Source organism: Chinchilla lanigera, unplaced genomic scaffold (assembly GCF_000276665.1).
Source record: "Chinchilla lanigera isolate Chin_1 unplaced genomic scaffold, ChiLan1.0 scaffold00075, whole genome shotgun sequence".
Lineage (NCBI taxonomy): Eukaryota > Metazoa > Chordata > Mammalia > Rodentia > Chinchillidae > Chinchilla > Chinchilla lanigera.
In genome coordinates, this window is record NW_004955476.1 from 11,769,302 (window position 1) to 11,779,173 (window position 9,872).

Here is a 9,872-nt window from a genome sequence, read left to right on the forward strand (position 1 = left end):
AGCCCAGCTAGAAAGCCTAAAAATAGGAAAATCTAAGTTTGATAATGAGACCAAATCTGGAGCCCCCCTCAGGCAGCAGTTAGGCCCTACAAAAAAAAAAAAACAAAAAACAAAAAACAAAAAACGGACTTAACAGGATATATACGTCTTTGTTCGGACATTGGGGCTGCTTATCAGCAGGGACTTGCTACCGTGTTTAGTCACAAGTATATGGAACTGAATGCGTATGGAGATGACATAAAACTAGACTGTAGAAGCGATGAGGTGACCATGAAAAAAGTTTTAATTGATGAACAAAATCTGACTAGTATTATAATTTGAACTAGAATAGATTTGAGTGCACTCTGATTTTTGTAATGTTTGTGTGTTTTGTGTAAGATGTTTGTCTGTTTTGTGTACTTGTTATGTGTTTGTCAGTTTGTGAACAGCTGTTCCCCTTTACTTTGAGCTCAACCATTTTTCTATCATTTGTCTATAATACAATTTGGATTACAGACTTAAACTCCAATTGGTGAATAAAGGGGTGGCCAACCTTTATTCATTAATAAGGAGCCTCCAGTGATCTCCAGAGTTTCTTGGGAGACACCTCCAATAATTTGGTCATGGTTAAAAGTGTTCCAGAAAAAATAAAACTAAGGTATTCTCATGAAAGATGTTCTTAGTACAAAACTAAAGAAGTGGGTTTTCATATGTGTATGATAATTTAGTATTATTAATTTCATATTGTATTGAAATGTATTCATGATTCCAGATATATAGTTCTTCAAAAGGTATGATGAGACTTTTGTTCAAATTCAGACCTTTGTCTTTAAAAAACTTAGGTGTATATTATTAGATGATAACAGATTGGAGAAAAGCTTATGTATTAGATAGAGAAGATTGGTTGAGAGGGTTAGGTTATGTCAAAATGAAATTTTAAATATGTTACAAAATGTCATGACTGTTATACAGCAATGTTATTTACAAATTTGGTTTCCTATTTCAATGTGCAAATATGTAATTATTTGTTAACATTCTAGAGGGATTTAAATAATAGGATGTTAATGGCTGTTAAGAAAACAAGTTTCATTTTATGTTCTAAGGTGTCTGATATTCAGATAGATAGTAGTGTTAAGCTTTACTTCCTCTGTTATTTTAGATCAACAGTAAGGTTAATGTCACATAAGATTTTGATTGTTAAATTTCTGAGTGGATATATGTAATTGTTGTTAATATGCTATTAAGATTTGAATATTGGAATATCTACAGTTGTTAAAAAATAATGGTCCCATTTGTACATTCCAAGGTGTTTGCTATTTAGATTATATTATATTAAGCTTGTTGCCTTCATTAGGATGTTATATCATTAATCTCTACTGGATGTTTAACCACTGAGAGCTGGAGACTCAATGTTCCAAGAAGATTCCTAAGGAGACCTTACTGACCCTGACAGATAGTAAAAGGTTAAAACTTTTATTTATACAAGTCTCACTCTAACTCAGTCTTAGACATCCAGCAGAAAAGTCTGACCTCGAGATATAAATTGAAGGCTAATCATTGTTATGGACTCTGAATTGTGTTTTCATTTTTGCAAACATCCGTTGTCATTTCTTGTGATATTATCATTGTACTTTGCCTCATCTCCTTGGGTGTAGAGAGGTTCATCTGGGAAACGCTGAGAAACAGAAGACAGTTGGCAGCCTTCTTGCTGATGCTTCAAAGGACTGCATTAAAACAAAAAAAGGGCCTAGGGATATAGCTCAGCAGCACAGCACCTGCCTGGCAAGTGCAAGATTGTGAGTTCGATTCCCGGTATCAAAAAAAAGGGGGGGGGCAATAAGGTTTTCTGGTTAAAAGATGCTATTGGTACCAAACTAAATTTAAGAAAATAGTGACAACTTGTTATTACTAATTTCATGGTGTATTAAATGTATTTGTGCCTTCAAAATGTACAGTATTCTAAAATGTAAAACTGGAACTCTTTACATCTGCCTTTTCTTTTGTGCTCCAGCACTATCCAAGATATCCAAGATAAATTAGAATAGCTAGCAGAAGTGGTCCTCCAAAACAGGAGAGGACTAGACCTTCTCATGGCAGAACAGGGAGGAATCTGTTTGGTTTTACAGGAACGCTGCTGCTTCTATGCAAATAAGTCCGGCATCGTCCGAGATAAGATAAAGAAACTACAAGAAGACCTGATCAAGAGGAGAAAAGAACTACTTGACAGCCCTCTGTGGAGTGCCTGGAATGAGATCTTGCCTTACCTCCTCCCCCTGTTTGGGCCTTTGCTTGGACTATTGATTTTGCTTTCGTTAGCCCCTTTTCTCTTTAACAAATTGATGGCTTTTATTATACAACAGGTGGATGTTATAATTATGCCACCCATACAGGTCTATTATCACAGGCTCGAGATGGCTGATAGAGAAGGTTACATAGAGCCCTCAAGATTGCGTTATGATAATGCTTAATAAGGGCAAATAACTTTCTCACCTTGGTGCGCTAGACTGGATAGCCAGAGACGGGCAACTGGAGCTCACATGTAGTGCCAACCACCGCCTAAGACAGGAACTGAGCCTCAAGCTGCTCTGCATTCCAATGACGGGTAAGGTTAGGCTGGCCTCATGTGAAAGCTTCCTGACCCAAGTCAGTCAAGGATGCTCAGCCTTTAATTTATTAAAGTATAAAAGGGGGACCTGTAGGAGACTGTAGCTGACGTCCATTGTATATTAGTAGCTGTCTTAAGCATTAAGTTTCTGTTATCCTGCCTACTTCTCCAAAGAGACGCACCTTTCCCTTTAAGTCAAGACTGCCCACCATTGCCTAGCTACTCCCGCCCTTGTCGGGTTACTTGGTTACTCCCGCCTTAAGAACTTCCGTATTTCCCCACGCCTTATATATTCGCAACACTCCCCGCCAATAAAAGAGGCTTGATCAGAAAAAAAAAAAAAAAAAAGACAGTGTGGTGCCACTTCACACCCTTTAAAGTGTGCATAATTTAAAAATATGGACAATAAAGTGTTGGTGAGGATGTGGTGAAATTAGAGCTCTCATTCATTACTGGCTATAATGAAAATGGTGCAGCTATCTTAGAAAATAATCTTACATATTTCCCAAAATGTTAAAATGTTAATTATGTTAGCTTCTGCCCAGAGAAATGAAAACACATGCCAGACAGACTCCGCTACACGGATGAGCACAGCTGCACCACTCACAGCAGATGAGACACAGAAACACAAATGCCTCTCAGTGGCTAGTGGGCAGCAAAGTGTGGACGTCCAGATGGTGGGAAAGAATCTAGACATAAACAAGGATGAGGCACTGCACATGAACAATCTCGAGGGCTCTTGGAGACGGTATGTGTGGTGAGAGGGTAGGTATGGGTGGCCACTCCTGTGAGATGCCATGGGCCGGGCCAGAGGCAGAAATGGCTCTGATGCTTCTGGTTCCTTTGTGGAGAAGGTGTGAGGAACTATGGTCATGGTGCCAGCCATTAAGTGGTGGTGGATTTGTGGTAACTACATTCAGTCTCTGTGAGTATGTTCTAAAAATACTAATTCTAGCAGGCAACTTCAGGAAGGAGCCTGTTAAGCCACTTCAATCTGGTGACTTCCCCAATAGTGGGAAAAACCTTGGCTCTGTGCTGTGCACCTGATTCCACAGCCTTGGGCAGGTGAACATCAGCTCTGCTGGGGGGACCAGAAGGGATGGGGACCTGCAGAGGAAGAAATGACCTGGCCTGAGATGTCTCAGGGCTGGCAGGTAGCTCTGCAGGGCCAGGGACCAGCTCCCTCTCTCTGGGACTGCTTGCTATTCTCCCTCTCCCTGTGACCTCCCAGGTGACTGAGTCCTTAGTGGTGGGAATAGTGCATGTGAGAGAGGCAGTGTGCCCCTCCCTCCAGGCAGGACTGAGATTTGTAAGTCGCTGGTGCTCTCCCTGCCTGTACTCAGCCAGGTGAAGAGCCCAGCCCATGTGCCCAGCCCATGTTCCATGGCCCCGGATGCGCCATCATGCACCTGCCCCCACACCTCAGGACTCTGCTCTACCAAGCCCCTTGCCCTTGAGGGTACTGGGACTCCCATGCTCCTCTCTGGTGTCTCTGTGTCATGACCTGCCCTGCGTGACACGGGACATACATGGCTCAGGTGCAGGGTGATGATTTCAGTTCAAGTTATGGCAGATTTAGGTCCAAACCCCTGAAGATCCCCCTGGAGCTCATAACCTTAAACAGTGTCCTGGCCCAGGAGCCACAGCAACATCCAGAACTCTTGGCCCAGCTCTAGACATTGCAGGGCACAGTGCAGGGCTATGTACCGTCCCCTGCCAGAGCAGGTGGCCCTTAAAGCTTTAAGGATGTTGCTGTGGCCCCTGGGCCAGGACAGTGTGGATGGGTTTAGTGCCCCTGACTGTGCACTTAAACACAGCCAATGTGGGAAATTTTATGTCATCTCTGTTTTACTACATTTAAAAAAGTAAAGAGGGGCTGGGGATTTGGCTCAGCGGCACAGCGCCTGCCTGGCAAGCGCAAGGTTGTGAGTTCAATTCCCGGTATCGGAAAAAAACAAAAACCAAAAAACAAATAAAAAAGTAAAGAATCTGAGGTGTAGCTCAATGGTAGTGTGAATGTGTAGTGTTGTGAGGCACTAGATTAAATTTTCTGCACCCTAATAATTAAATAAAAAGATGAAGTCAGTCTCTAAAATCTGGTTAATTATTAGCCTAAGTGTTCTCCTCAAGGCTTCCACTTGCTTCTCTACCAAGGGCCCCTGGCAGGACCTTGAGAGCTGCCATTTATCTGCTGCCTGGGACAGCAGGGCCCATAAAATCTTATCAGGATTTTGACCAACACTGACCCTTGTCACCCTCAGAGAGGAAGGGCTGGGCCCATTCCCACCTCCCTTTGAGCCTGAGCTGGCCAGCACCCCCAAACCTTCTTAAGGCTGAATTAATCATTACCCCAAGTGGGGTACCCTGCATCCACCCCTGGGTCTTATAGCCCTTGCCATGGGCCTGCTGTGGGCAGGGCTCGGCTGAGGATAAAGAGTGGGGTTCTTTCTCCAGGGGAGCCCAAGCCCAAATCCTCTAAGGCAGACGCCCTTGCTCCATTCATCAGGTGGAGCAGGAGTGCCACCTCGAAGAATCCCAGCAGCTGTTCCCTCCATATCCCAGGGCAAAGGGTAGGAGACAAGACCCAATTGGCATCGAGGCAGAGTGACTTCAGAGCACACAGAACCTTGCCTTGGAGAGAGGGCACCGAGAAATCTTCCTGTCTTGGAGGGCCTGGGCCTCCAGGCTCCTGAGGCCTTTGGGAGACTTCTTGCTTCCCGAGGGCCCCTCATAGGGCCTGATTCAAGCTGCCTCGTCCTTACAGCACTGTAAGTCCAAGGCCCCACACCTCTTCCTGATGACCCAGAAGCCCCACTCACGACCCCAGGAAGGCACTGTCACCTGCAGTGAGGGCAGATCTCCCTGTGGGTGGGCATTCTGCATCTAGATGCACATCCTGTGCCCCTCATGCAACTCTGTACATACACCAGTACCAGTTCTCCAGTTGTGATGCTCCCTTCCTCCTCCGCCCACACCTCACCTGTTCAGGGGCCTCTGACCACCTGGCCACCACTCTGTGCCCCTGGGTCTGCCACTCCCTGGCCACTCTGTGGCCTGGAACACACGCCTGACCTCACTGACCTGAGATTTTTACCTGCAAATGGACAGTTCCCATTTCCTCAGATGCTGTAGCCCATGGAAGTAGAGTTGGGGCAAGTGTAGCAGCAACCCCTACCTCATACCATGTGAGTTCACAGTGGACTAAATGCCTACATTCAGTAGTTACAGCTGCAATAACTTAGTAAAGACAAAGGGGAATGTCTGCATGACATTGGATTTGGTGATGAATTCTTAAATATGACATCAAAAGCATGGGGAGCAAAGAAAAAAGATAAATGGTAGTTCACCAGAATTCAGACATTTTGTGCCTCAGGGACACTGTCGAGAGAGTAGATAGGCAACCACCAAATGGGAGAAAATATCTGCAAGTCACAGATTTTATAAGGGATTGATAACTAGACTATAAAAAGCAACTCATATAAATCAACACCCCCCCAATCAACAACCCTTTTAAAAATGGGTGAAGGACTTCAACAGATGCTTTTCCAAAGCAGATACACAAATGATGTATCTGCTTTGGATACATCATTTCACTATTTTTCACGTTGGTCACCAGGAAGAAGCAGTGATAACCACAAGATACTGTTTCACATTCAGTAGTATCCCAAACCAAAAAACAAAACAAAGCAAACCAGAAAAATAAACAAGCAATGGTGAGCACTTGTGCCTGTTGGTGGGAACATAAAATAATGCACTGCAAAAAACAGTTGGGTGGTTCCTCAAAAGACCCAAAAGAATTGAAAACAGGAGCTCAAGCAGATGTATCCACATGGATAGCAGCAACACTCGCAGCAACCAGAGCATGCAGACAGCCACATCGCCATCAACAGGTGGCTGGATCAGGTCTAAACCTGCATGGAGTATTGTTCAGGTGCAAAGAGGAAGGAATTCTGACACATGCTACAACCTAGGTGAACTGGAGGACATCATGCCAAGTGGAATAATCCGCACACAAAAGAACAAATATTGTATAAATCTGCTTGTAAAAAATATACAAAACAGGCAAATTCCCAGCAATGGAAAGCAGACTGGTGGCTATCAGGGCTGGAATGGGGAGTGTTACTGCTTAATGGACAGGAGGTCTCTTGGGTGGTCCTTTAGGGTTTTGTAAGTAATGGTGATCTTTTTTTTTTTCTTTGTACCAGGAATTGAACTCACAACCTCGCACTTGCCAGGCAGGCACTGTGCCACTGAGCTGTACCCCGGCCCAGTAGTGGTGATCTTTGTGGGATATTTTTAATGTAATTAGTGCCACTGAGTTGTGTACTTAAAATAGTCAAAATAGTTAAAGTGAAAAAATTTTATGTTTCACTATATAGATAACTGCTCACCTCATAGTGAGTGCTTGCTCTAGTGGCTGGAGTGGTGCCCTCCTGCTGGCATTGCCCTGTCTCTAGCTAACAGAGCATGGAGGCCCCCGAGCATCCTAGTTGGTGGCAGAAGTAGGAGAGAGACACACCTGTGGGTCACACAGGAGTGAACAGTGCTGGGAACAGAGCTGAGCAGAGAGGGGAGCAGTGGGAATAGTGTTATTATTTCCACTGGGGAATAAGAACAGGCTGGGGATCATCCCTGATGGGGCAGCCAGCACCTGCTGAGGACATTGGTATACAAAGTGGAGTGGGAAGGGTCAGCAGAGGGCATGTCTGTGGGAGGATCATGGCCAGCCTCTGGGCATCTGAGCACTGCTCAGCAGAGCAGAGGATAGGGCTGTTACCCCTCCTGAGGGCCAGCTCTAACCAGGAGAGGCCTGAGAGGCTCCTGCAGTGGGATGCCGCTGATTTGACACTTTGTTGTGCTTCCCACGAGGTAGGAAGTGACCCACTGCGCCAACCCAGCCAGTAAAGCTCCACATCATAGCAGCTCCAAGGCCAACCCAGCCCTTAGTTCCCTGTGCTGCTCTGTCCCCTAGGACTTCCCCACTGTGACCCCTGTTCTGTCACTGTGCCCAGCTGTGGTCGTTGGCACTGAGGTCCTTTTCTTTTTCTGGATCACTCCCATGGTCAAGGCCCTTGTGCAGCCCAAGATGGCTCTACCTGCAGGTCTCATGCTCTACTTGGAGAAGTTTCTGTGTTTTCTGCCCTGCCTCTTGCTCCCCCGTCTCTCCCTCTGCCATTGGTCTCACCACACCCTCTAGTCACTTGTCACCCATGACCACGTTACCAGCACCAACTATCAGTGACCCTGTGGCTTCCAGGACCCTGTGGACTTGCCCTGGCCTTGGCTGGCTTCTCTAGGCCTCTGTCCTCTCTGGGCATCTCACTCAGACACTTAAAAATGGCTCCCAGACTTGTATGTATTAAAATCTCTGGTGCCTACATAAGGAACCCCAGCCCACCCCTGAGCATCTGATTTAGTTCTGGCCAGATCTGGCGCAGGGATCACACTCTAAAAACCCATTTCCTATGGTGAGAGGGCAGTGAGAGGATCTTGCCAGTGTTCACATGGCACACAATTCCTGGGTCCCTGATTCTGTGCTGGCCTCTGCCTCTCTGCTTTCTCCAGAGGTCCTGTGGTTCCCAGTCTGGACACAAGGTGGTGCCCTGTCCCCACAGTGTCCACTCAGGTGTGGGGATGGGCTGTGGGGCCTTCAGCTGTGCAAGGAATGTATGAAGTGGCCCTGCCAGTATACCCAGGTGGGGGCTGGATGTGTTAGAGGAGGGAGCCACTTTGTCTGCCAGACACCTGGGGAGGCCTTCACATCCCAAACCAGCAAGATGGGCCTTCTCTAGGTCTCACTGTCCCTGACTACCACATATTGTCTTCATCCCATGCTGTTTCCCACATGGCCATCTTCCCCTTCTGGGGAATACTGTTTTTCTTCCAAGAAAAAGCAGGGTCAGCAGAGGAGTGATCTGAGCAAATGGCTCAATCTGGGGACCAATGGGCAAGTTGGGGGGAGTGGGCAGAGCTCACTGCTGTCGTCAGAGGCCCAGGAGCTGTGTGAATGGCGGGTAGAGAGGGATGGTTGGTGCCTGGAAAATTCTGGATGGCCAGAGAGGTTGGCAAGCCTGAGGGAGGAGAAGGAGCTTGAAGGCCACAGCTAGGGTGGTCATCTGGGCATAGGGGACCTGGGAGGTCTCTTCTCAGTGTTATCTCCTTGTTCAGAAGGTAGATGCCCTGGAGTACTGTGGGCCTCTATGCCAGCTGTGTCCCACCCAGCCAATCCCAGGTGGCAGAGATGGAGGTTTCTTCCAGAGGAAGGCCTGCAGGAGCAGCAGGTCTTATCTGTGAAAAGAGCAATGGCAGGTGGAATGATCTGATGAACAAACCTCAGGTCCACACCTTATCCCTAGCTGGACCCCAAGGCTATAATTAAAGGTTCAGGCGGAAGGGATTATAACGGAGGCGGGCAGAGCCCCCCAGGGCCTGATGCTGGAATCAGGAACCCAGTGCTACTGAAGATAACATTCAGGAGCCTTCTTCCTCTTGCCTCCCAGGACTTGGCTTCCAGGAAAGCTACTTGGCCTGGTCTAGCAGGCAGTGGAGAGCCCAGAAAGGAGTCCCATACTTGGAGAAAATTTTGCTGCCAGGAAAGAACAAAAGTCATTTTCCAAGTGAAATGGATTGACATTTTCAATTCGTCATTTCTAAACAAACTGATAAGGGCAAAATTGTCTCTCATTGAAGATGGTGACTAGGACCAACTCTTGGGTGCAGACATGGATGAGGCTGAGGGCCACATGCCTGGTGTGGTCAGATGCCATCCTGGAGGCTGGGGATTTAGCTCAGCGGCACAGCGCCTGCCTGGCAAGCGTGATGTCGTGAGTTCGATTCCCATCACCGGAAAAAAAACAAAACAAAAAAACAAACAAACAGATGCCATCCTGTTCTTGGATCTATACCAATCTGCCTGAAAACAAAGAGTCCCCTCTGGGGTGTGGCTTTCATTACTGTCATGACAATGTCCTGGGCCATTCTGATGGTGGAGTGCCTTCCTTCAGTGCCATAAGTCTGACTCAGCTCTGTACTTTGCAAATTTACCAGTGTCCAGTGTATGATGGAAATTTCATCTACTCTTACATCTACCCATCTGCCTTTCCAATTTTCCACCTACCTACACCATCCATCCATTTACTTAGCCACCGTCCATCCACCTACGTATCCACTCACCCATCCATCTACCTACTCACCCATTGCCTAGTGGCCCCTCTATCCACTTATGTATCTACTCCATCATCCATTTACCCACCAGTTCAACCAACTATCCATCCATCCATCCATCCAT